The sequence below is a fragment of the Misgurnus anguillicaudatus genome, chromosome 13 (genome assembly GCF_027580225.2).
Source record: "Misgurnus anguillicaudatus chromosome 13, ASM2758022v2, whole genome shotgun sequence".
NCBI lineage: Eukaryota > Metazoa > Chordata > Actinopteri > Cypriniformes > Cobitidae > Misgurnus > Misgurnus anguillicaudatus.
This window is the reverse complement of record NC_073349.2, coordinates 16091249-16102287: the sequence shown is the minus strand read 5'-3', so window position 1 is coordinate 16102287 and position 11039 is coordinate 16091249. Positions and strand designations below refer to the sequence as shown.

At 37.9% G+C, this 11039-nt stretch overlaps 1 long non-coding RNA gene across 2 annotated transcripts in view; it reads left to right on the top strand.

The window, feature by feature from the left end:
* Positions 1–2096: 2096 nt before the first annotated feature.
* LOC129430910 (uncharacterized) overlaps positions 2097–11039 on the top strand; it is an 82793-nt gene continuing 73850 nt past the window's right edge. For both annotated transcript variants that reach the window (XR_008639670.2, XR_012372897.1), the window contains exon 1: positions 2097–2575. This is a non-coding gene — a long non-coding RNA (uncharacterized lncRNA). The remainder of the gene's footprint in view (positions 2576–11039) is intronic.

Here is an 11039-nt window from a genome sequence, read left to right as displayed (position 1 = left end):
AGATTTCTACACAATGGACCGAAGCAACATAAATGTGCAAGAGCATGCAAAAAATGACACTGTAAAATAAACACTATATGACTGAATTATATAATAAGAATGTAGAGAAAGCTTGTTTTCAGAAAAAAAAAGATTCTTTTATTGTATATCAAGAACACTGTAAAAAACAATCTGTAGAAATTACAGTGTTACTTGCAGCTGGTTGCCGGTAACTTACTGTAAATTTAAATGTTATTTACTGGAAAGAGTTTGTTCAAAGTTAAATAAATATTAAATGTTAACAAGTCTTTATCTTTACAGAATAAAACTATACAATAACAGCCTCATGCAAAGCATGGGATCCAGAATTTTTTTGCTTCAGATTTTGTTTCTCAGAATGTTTTGCTTGATGATGTTATTTTAGTTTTAATCTGTAAAGACAAAGACTTGTAAATGTTTAATGTTCATTTAACTTTCAACAAAATGTTGCCAGTAAATAACATAAATTTAAATCTACGGTAAATTACCGGCAACCAGCTTCAAGTACACTGTAATTTCTCTGGAATTTTTTTTACAGTGAAGGTTTTTCACAGTGTTGCCATGGAAGAACCATTTTTGGTTCCTCAAAGAGCCATTCATTCAAAAGTTCTTAGAAGAACCATTTCTTTAATACCTTTAAATAATCTAAAGAAACTTTATTGAAACAGAAAGGTGTTCTGATGTTAAAGGTTCTTTAAGGAACCATTTCACTAAAAATGGTTCCTCTATGGCATCGTGAAGCACCTTTATCTTTAAGAGTGTAGTCCCTGTCACCACATGGTTATTCTAGGCCTTTATATAGAATCCAATCAGGACATGAAACAACATTGAAATGATTCTGACATGTAATCAAAACTCAATCATTCCTCTTACACAGAAAACAACATAAACCATTAGCATATCAATAAAAAACAGTAACAGTGAAGATGAACCACAGATATTGTAATGGTAAAAAACGGAAGATGCAGCCTCCCTCAAAACCCCGGCCGCTCGGGTACCCACACCGACGCACGGAAAGGGACGCAGCTGTTCGGTTGATCTCTCTTTATGCATGTGAGAGAAAAAACATTAGGCAAAAGGGCATTCTCCTCACTTTTCTCATTACACAACTTTCTCCGTTCTGGCACAACATCACAACGTTGTCTCGCTCACACACACATCTGCGGGCACAATGAGCTGTCTCTGACCTAAAGGATGGGGGGAGGAAAGAATCTCAGCTGTTCTAGATGTCAGAACCCTGGGAAAGTGCTCTTTCCTCTTTTGCTCTCCTCTCTTTCTTTCCCTCTTTCCTTTGCCCCCTTTTTCTTTTTCCCTCTTTTTTGATGCCCCTGTAACCTGAGGCCTTGCCTCTGATCATGATTTTAAGTAAGATTCAGTGAGGGAACAGAGAGACGTACCGAAGGGCTTAGAGCAACATTTATACCGAAGCACGAGATCCCTTTATATTTGATTGATTGTGAGTTCTGCTTTGAGTTGTGATCCCACCTCAGTTTGAACAGGCAGATCTGTTTGATGGCGGCTCCAGCTGTACACATTTCGTCAGCGTTATGTCTTACATAGCCTACACAGAAGAATGTTGAAAAAAAAACAGGCTAGGGGGAACTGTTGAACGCATTTCATGTTGGTTTTTATGATAATAAAATGAGGAGTTCAGATGCAACACCCTCTAAGTGCTTCTGACATGGTTTTTTATTAGCATTTTTTTATGTTGTTAAGGTTCAGATATTTTACTTTAATGGCAATGATAAGTTTATAAGTCAGACATTTAAAATTCTTTATTTTCACAAATGTCACTATATTAATTTTATTGGTAGTTTTTTTTTAACAAATTTGACTGTCTTTAGCTGCAAAACCCTCTAAGTGCATGCAAGCTGTTTCGGCAAAAAAAAAAAAAAATCTAAATAAAGTCCACTTCTTTAGACAAGACAACAACAAGTGAACAGTTGCAAAATCACTAAAGATTGAAACACTGCAAATGATGAAAGTCAGAACGTAACAATGAAGAAACTGAACCACACATTAGGGGGCGCTGTGATCCATGTCACTGCCAAATGCGGTTGTGTGTGTACGAAGTTTGAAACGGAAGGCTGCATACGTCATCAAGCTTGGTTTATTTCAGTTAAACATTAATTAATTTTGCAAGTCATAAACATATTACAACAATTTACGATAAACTAAGTATAATAGTAAATTTTATAATTGTTAATATTCTGAAACAATACAGTCTTTATGACGGATGCAGCCTGCAAATGCGACCTCCGAAGGATGCAGTCTTCCGTTTGAGAAACGGTACGGCCTGAATGTTTTTTTTAAACGGCCTGAATGTGATCCACCATGGCCGTTTTTCGTGACGTTGTTCATCCAATTCATCTTCCGTGTTTTTAGAGGAGTCGACCCGACGTGGCGTTTATCGGATTCTGCAAACAATGGCACGAGGCCGGGATTAAGCAGATTTGAAGCGAAAGTAGCCTATTTGCTATAATACATACTAGAGCATTCGGTCAATAGGCCTGTCATCATCTCATTTTGACGGAGGTGACTACACTACAATCAAAAGGTAAGACATGGTTGGCTGTTTGTTTCTTGTGATATTAAAAGTCTAACGTTACAAGCATTTGATTAAATACTGACAGTAAGCGTTGCAGACTTCAATTAAATATTGCCTAGTGCCTACATAATCTCAAATCTTCTATTTGTGTTATTTAAATGTTTTAAAGAGACATTTCACAATAATTTTTTAAGATGTAAAATAAATATTTGGTGTCCCCAGAGTACATATGGAAAGTTTTAGCTCAAAATATCATATAGATAATTTGTTATAACATGTTAAAATTGCCACTTTGTAGGTGTGAGCAAAAATGTGCTGTTTTGGGTGTGTCCTTTTAAATGCAAATGAGCTGATCTCTGCACTAAATGTCAGTGCAGTGGTTGGATAGTGCAGATTAAGGGGCAGTATTATCCACTTCTGACATCACAAGGGGAGCCAGATTTCAATTACCTATTTTTCACATGCTTGCAGAGTAGAGAATGGTTTACCAAAACTAAGTTACTGGGTTAATCTTTTTCACATTTTCTATGTTGATAGAAGCACTGGGGACCCAATTATAGCACTTAAACATGGAAAAGGTCAGATTTTCATGATATGTCCCCTGTAATGACTTGACTATCATTCAAAAATCTGAATTATTGTTAAAATATTGTTGAGGTGTGTACAGATTATCTGATATCATTTGATTCTATGTACGTGTATTTGTACATTTACATGTCGTCGCTGTCCGATGAAAACCATGTATGTCCATTTTGCCGATTTTGAGATTTTTCGACGGATTGAATGTCCAGGTTCATTTCCGTATACAGTATGCTTCACATACCTAAATGGCCAATGAAAAGTTGTGAAATCATGTCATCTGATTTTCACGTATATCCATTTGGTGTCAAAGCTGTCAATCACGCCGTGTATCTCTCGCCCTGTGGAAGCATTTCGCCGGTCTCGTGAAGTTTCATCGAAGCTCAGCACTGGATAGCCGAATAAACATAGCCTGAGACAATGACTTTCCTTCATCGAGGTAAACGTTTCTCCCCTGACGCCAGACGTACGTCTAGGAGTAACAAAATTACAATAGGACTGTGCAAACAAAGTATCTGTCTAGCATTACTATGTCAGTGTATTGATTCATTGTCCCTTCGTAGTTTGCAAGAGACATTTAATAAATTATAATTAATATTAAATAAAATAAGCGTATTTAATAAATTAAGACGTAGACTATTTAATAAACTGAGCGTATTCATCTGTCAATATGAAACGCGACTTGGCCATTCTAATTAATGATCGGAAGAACGCGTATTGACCACTGTTACTGTAAAATATGCACATATGTCTATTTAAACTCAATTTTGGTCAAATGTGGATTATATCATTACACTGGCAAGAATATGGTGACATGTAAAGATGCTGTACCAAGGATGAGAACGCTACATTCAACTGCTTTTGAAATACGGTGTTTTTTTCACTTCCTGAAAAGAAACCGTTTTGGACATACGTGAGTTTCATCGGGCAGCGACGATGTATTTGGCAGACTCTTTTATCGAAAGCAATTTACGGAGCATTCAAAGTACAGGATAAGAATCCCAGTGTGGTACTGCTCCTATTAAATTTATTGGACACCTCTCGTGCAATCAGTTTCAAGAACCAGAAGTAACTGTTGTGTATTTGTAACATATCATTCTTTATCAAAAAGCTTTAATTCCAGGTTTGATTCCGCCTTTATTCCACATTAAAATGAGTGCACAAATCGTAATAATCCCACTGTGTTCTGAAACATTTGACAGCATCATGTACAATCTCGCTGATCTCTAATCCTTCAAATTAAAATGTTCACCCCCTTCTCTGCTATTCTCAGATCAGTACCAAATTGCCCGTGTGTGCGATTGTAATGAGGGAGGAGAATTCTATAACTGATATAAGGCCTTGTAATCCCGGTCTCGTCTGGATGTTAAATTCATTTGTAATTGCCCTTTTCCAAACATACGTCTGCTTCACATCTTTAATATTCCCCAGACTGCATGCAGGCACAATAAGAGGCGGATTTCTTATTTTCATCCCAATGAGACTCCAGAGAGCATAATAGATTTAATACAGGTGTTAAGCATAGGAGACAGACTGCAGCTGATTTCCCGTCTTAAGGATTATCATATTCTCAAACAGTGAGGGACTGTCCCACAAGCCATCCTGAATATGTTTTCATTATGTAATGCTAATAGTCTTCACTATAAAAATGTTGGGTTATTTTCAACCCAGCCTCTAGAACAGTTATGTTAAAACAACACATTTTGTGTCTAGTTAAGAACAATACATTTTATGTGTTGTCCCTAGACACATCTATGTGTTATTATTGGAACAACACATTTTGTCAATACACCTTTTCTATAGCGTCATTGGCAGGGCAGCCAGAGCTTTTATTGACGCTCTCGCCGGTGGCGGTCTGAACGCAGAGTTGAGATCCAAATAGGGATGAATTTAGAAGCCACCATGTTTTCCCTTTTTAAAGGTGCAGTGTGTAATTTTTAGAAGGATCTCTTGACAGAAATGCAAAATAATATATAAAACTATATTATCTAGGGTGTATAAAGATCTTTCATAATGAACCATTATGTGTTTATTACCTTAGAATGAGACGTTTTAATCTACATACACCGAGGGTCCCCTTACATGGAAGTCGCCATTTTGTGCCGCCATGTTTTACAGAAGCTCTTAACGGACAAACTTTTTTACTAAGTTGTCTCCGACGATGACATGTTTGTCCAATGGCGGCTACCGTAGCTTCTCTATGTGTTTCAAAAGCAAGGGGTGAGCAGTGGACTGAGCCTTTGGTTGCAGTTTGCAACCTCGCCACTAGATGCCGCTAAAATGTACACACTGCACCTTTAAGGTAGGGCTGGGTATCGATTCAGATGTTTCAGATCGATTCGATTTCGATTCACAAGCTATCGATTCAATTTGGATGCTCGATTCAATTTTCGATTCCAGTTCTCGGTTTGGTATTTATACTCGATTCTCGATTCAACTCAATGAATATAGATTTAATGCAAATACTATATTAATAAAAAAGAAACAGTGAAGAGCAGTTTACAAGTGGGTAATTAATAAAAAGAAATTAAAAGCCACGACACTATCATCGTCATCTTGCTTGACTAGTAGTAAAATTAACGTTAATCTTACGTTCAATGTTTGCGGAAATAAATATGAAAGAAAAAACGATTCTGCTCTTTGAGAATCGATTTTGAATCGACCACATTTTAAAAAACGATGAATTGAAAAATCGAATATTTTTTGCCCAGCCCTAATTTAAGGACTGTTACATGAGTAGTTTCACGAGTATGTATGGTGGCACAAAATAAAACGTGACGATTTAAAAAAAAGAAAAATGTGAACTATATTGCATGGCAGAAAAGCACTAATGGTACTCTCACACCAGCCACGGTAGAGGCGGCAAAAACGTGCTTTCGCGCGTAGTTGGACGCTTGAACATTTTGAGTTTACTCGCTTAATTGTGCTCATGAAATTCTAGTCATTTGAGACATTCACGTGGAAATTCGCATTAGGGGAGGGGCTTCTGCGACTCTGCTCGCTCTACTAGAGCAAGCTCCTGATTTGTTAACGCGGCACGAATATCCGCAGAAGTTCAGATTTTTCAACTCGCGTGTTTCCAGCGGCAACGCTCAAATTGTGCGGAACGAGCCATCCGCGCTGTGCGTGCCACATGCTCCGCACCGCACGTTCCGTGTCATTTGCACCGCGACATTCGCACGTAACGCACCACAGGATGCCTATTCTGGTCTTTGCATTGACTTAACATGTAAATCACTTGCGCGTCTGGTGTGAATGCCACATTAGTTTGCAGCACTTTGACCTCTGGCGCAGTTTGGTGGCTTCTAAATTCATCCCCTTTTGGATCCTAAGGAATGAATGGGGCTAGGATAAATGCTAACACATTTAAGACGCGCTGTACAAAGATTAAGTGCACGCATTGAAAAAAGATAGGTATGTATTAATTTATCTAAGTTGAGGTAAGAACATAGTAAAATTTTGAAAAACGGTGGTGTTTTCCTTTAAGTAGTATAACACAAACAAATATGTAATTTAACCTATGCTGGATTGTTTCAACTCAAAATGCTGGGTTGTTTTAACAAAGGCACTGCTGAAAGCACCCCAACAATACACAAAATACTTAGTACATCCATTACTGAATACATAAATGTATTCATAACATCAATTATAAACAAAAAAGCTTTAGTAGTATTCATGTACATTTTAAAGATTACTTGTTAGCCTCTATTCTTTATCTAATAGTTACACAATCCAAGCTTATGAGAACTTCAGAACAATGTGGCTCAGCAAAAAACTGGGACAAGAAAAGATCCTTAATGAATAAAATCATACTTAAACTCTTCTTGTCTCTACCGGCTTTACAAGACATATGGGATCACAATTATTCTTGATTCCATTCAAGTTCATAAAAAAATTGAAAGAATAAACACTAGCTCGCAGAAGCTGCTGTTTTCTTCTGCAACTGCTCCGCGTATTGTTAACCGCATGAAGACACGGCGATGGCCTCAGTGTCCAAGAGTCTGTTGGTGCTACACACAATGGCGTCCCTCCAGCATGAATGCTAATAAAAACAAGCCCCCGAGCAGAGACACTGAGAAAGATTCCTCACACTGGCAGAGGCTTACTGGCTCAAAACAAGCACCTTTTATTACCGTCATAATTAATGACCCGCAGTGTCTCTGATCTGAAAGGAGGTCTGTCTCCTTAAAGGGAATTAAAAAAGGCAAAATGATGACCAAAAAGAGCTCAATTAATAACAAAGTGGCAAACAAGGCAGAACATCAGTCAAAGACACAGACATGTTGGATAAACAAATGCTTTATTCATGTCTGAAGCCCAATGGCACTGCTGTTATAATCAGAAAGCTCAAGAAGCGACAGTCATCACGCTCGAGGAGAAACAATACTGATGTGCTGCAGGGGTGAAATAAAAAGTGAAATAGAGAGACATTCAGTAATTGTGATTATTTGAGTTAAAGCTAAGATTATTATGGGTAGAAGAAGTTGTTGTTATATTTATATAGCGCCTTTCCGTAGCTCAAGGTTGCTTTACATAGAAATACACCAAAATTAACAACTTCCAAGTTGGAAATACAACACAAATAATACAAATATTACAAAGTTCATCCAAAATGCAAGTTAAGAGATACGTTTTTAGCTGAGTCTTGAAGGAAGACATTGTCCATGTTGATATACATGACTGGAAAGTAGGGATGGGACGGTTAGAAAATTTCATATCATGATTATAGTGACCAAAGTTATCACGGTTATCAATATTATCATGGTTTTCTTAAAATGAGATAGAAATGTTCAAAAAAAACTGATACACACATTTATTTTTGAAAATCAGCAAACAACAAATACAATTAGCAGCTATATGCACTTTTTAAGCATAAACATTAAATCAGGGGTGTCCAGCCTTTTTTGTGTGGCAATCTACTTTTAAAATGATAAAGCCGACAAGACCTACCTGCTAAAAACATTTTTTTAACAAAACACTGTTACATTTTTTAATAACACTTTAAATGTGTGTTAGGAGGACTATCTCTACGTTGCATTTAGGGCTGTCACCATTACTCCATTCTTTTTGAAGAAAAAATTCCTTGAGTACATGCCGAGTACTCCTTATAGCGGAATAGTGGAGATGCGGTTTTGATGAAATAAACTAGAAAATGACAACATTATCAGAAGCATCTCTCTTTCTCTCTCTTTCTCGTTCGGTCGGTCTATCGATCGCGCGCACATACACCGTGCGTCTAGATCAACTCCTGCATGAAGGCAATTTGTGCATCCAAATTTCGGAAGTTAGACGACTCAGCTGCAGCGGGCAGGCATAAGATTTATAAAAACACACTTGAGAAGAAATGCGCAGCAACTCAAAAGACTTAATGCCAATTTGGTGCTTTGTTTTCCAAAGCTCGTGGAGGCGTGGAGCAGCATACACAGTTATTAACTTATGTCCGGTATACCGGCATTGCATTTGCGATCGACTGGTCGTATTGGACACCCCTGCATTAAATGAACATTAACATGGAGCCCTGAGATGTATGAACCTGTTTTAATGAACAGTACCTTAAATAAGAAGAACATCAAAGGCACACATAAGCAACGCATTAAAACAGTGCATCTGTTACTGTCTTCCGCCACGCCTTCTCGTGCAAAAACCAATGTTGCATGCGCCCGCCTGCGTCAAGCTGATTCTGGCTGGACAGGATTTACCGCGAGTTTTCAAAATCACGGTAATCAAAAACGGTTGTAATGATAATTACATTTTAAACGATAATACTAACCGTCAGGACATTTTATCATGGTTAATCATGAAACCGGTAATCGTCCCATCCCTACTGGATAGTATTCTTCTCTCGTAATTGTGTAATGATGCAACGATTCACTGCTGGAACAATGACACAAACTCTGGTACTGCATTCTCAGGTACTGCTTATGTGCTTTATATAGTGTTAAAAGCATCTGATCTGAGTTTAAATATCATTTTGTGTTCGCAGCTTTGTAGTCGTACTTGAAACAACAAAGGCTTATTTACCTGAGATTGTGAAAAAAATGATAGAAACAAGAACATTTAAACTGTCAACTTGATGTGAACAAAATTGTTTCTGTAAAGGGGGTCGCACACCAGGCGCGCAGCTCAATATGCCCCGCGTCGAATCGGAGGTATCGTAAGTTATCGTACTCGGAGGTATCGTAAACCGGACGTGCACATTAAATAGCGCGAGCTTCATCAGATAGCGTCTACTTCAAAATGCAAAATATACGTTAGCACCCAATGTTAATCGTTAGTGATTTGGGACAAATATGATGTTATTTAATGTTAAACTATGTGAGTGGCGCTGTGTGGCGCGACAGGGATTTGAGCAACTTCCTGAGTCACAGCTGGGCGGCACGGACAGCCGGCGCCGGTGTGCGTATACTCATAGAAAACAATGTCAGGGCTCGAAATTGCGACCATTTTGGTCGCATATGCGACCGAAATTTAATCTGTGCGACCTTAAAATATATTTGGGAGCATTTGTGCGACTGCCCATTTTGTTGTGACGCGAGTTGATTGTGATCCTGCGTGCTGGCGCTGTCCCAGGTTCAGTGTTCTCTCCAACGATACATAACCAATCAAATTTCACCATTAAGTTCTTGCGTTTAATGAAGACCGCAGATTGGCTAATATGAGCGTCAGTCATTCCTTGTTGCCGTGGAGCGCGGAAATGTGAAAAGACGAACGCGTCTCGTGCATGACGAGAGCGAGCCGATTACAGCCAAGGTTATTACTGTATTTTATGACGACGATCCGATTCAAATGTAACTCCACCACCGGAAAATACGAGTTGACGTTAAACCTTTCAGAGTGGCTTAAAGATTTCGAGTGTCTTCGCTATAAAAATGTAACTTACTGTGTTTCCTGTAAATCCTGTAAAACGGCGTTAATGGCGGAATCAAAACATTTTAAGCGCCAGACGTACCTTGCTTAAACATGGCGAAAGTGCCAAAAACACAAGACGTGTCATGACAAATGTGTTTATTATTGATGGAGACACCGACCTGTCTGTCAAAGTGTGTTTGATGGTGTATGTGCGCATGCGCTGGTGAATGGACATTCGACAAACATCCTTGTGGTCCATGTTGTATTTTTTAAAACATTGCCTATTTAGTAGTAAAAGCATCCTAGTAATGCAGTTATCAATATCAATATATATTAGCCTTCTATATTAGGGTCACTTTTGTAATGTCACAATTAATCAGTGTTTTACGTGTTTGCTAGATTTTCTATGTAATCTTAATCATGTTACCTGTAATTGTTATTGCTGCTATACTATTTCAACAGCATTGGGTATTAATTTAGGAATTTATGCAGCAAAAAATAAAATAAAATAGAAGACCAACTTTTAAATGCTGGCCATAGGATGTGTAAAGCCCGGTGGTGGTGTTTTATTTTTAATAAACTAAATCTATTAACATTTACATTGTAGTTGTGGTGCTTTTAAATTTTTGGATAAATGCGCCTAAATTTTTGCTGGTGCTCCTAACTCTTTAAAGTTAGGAGCACCAGTGCTACCAAATAAAAAAGTTAATTTTGAGCCCTGAATGTGTTTGATTTTTTTAGAATAACGCTGCGCGGCCGGAGTGCGATCCCCTTACTCTGTATGTATTTTTTAACCATGTTTAAATGATGTAATAGTTATGATTTTGATTACCATTTTTGATTTTCCAGACTCTTAAGTCGCTCCGTAGTAGAGCTGGGCAACAAAAAAAAAACGCCTGCGATTTTCAGATTCTCATGCGTGTCTCATCAGTAAATCTGGTTTGTAATGTGTAGTAAATCATCATCACCTGATTTTAGATGGAGCGGCATTTACTACACCGACTTAAATTTCAAAGAGAAGATTGCAAAATCACGTTTATAATTA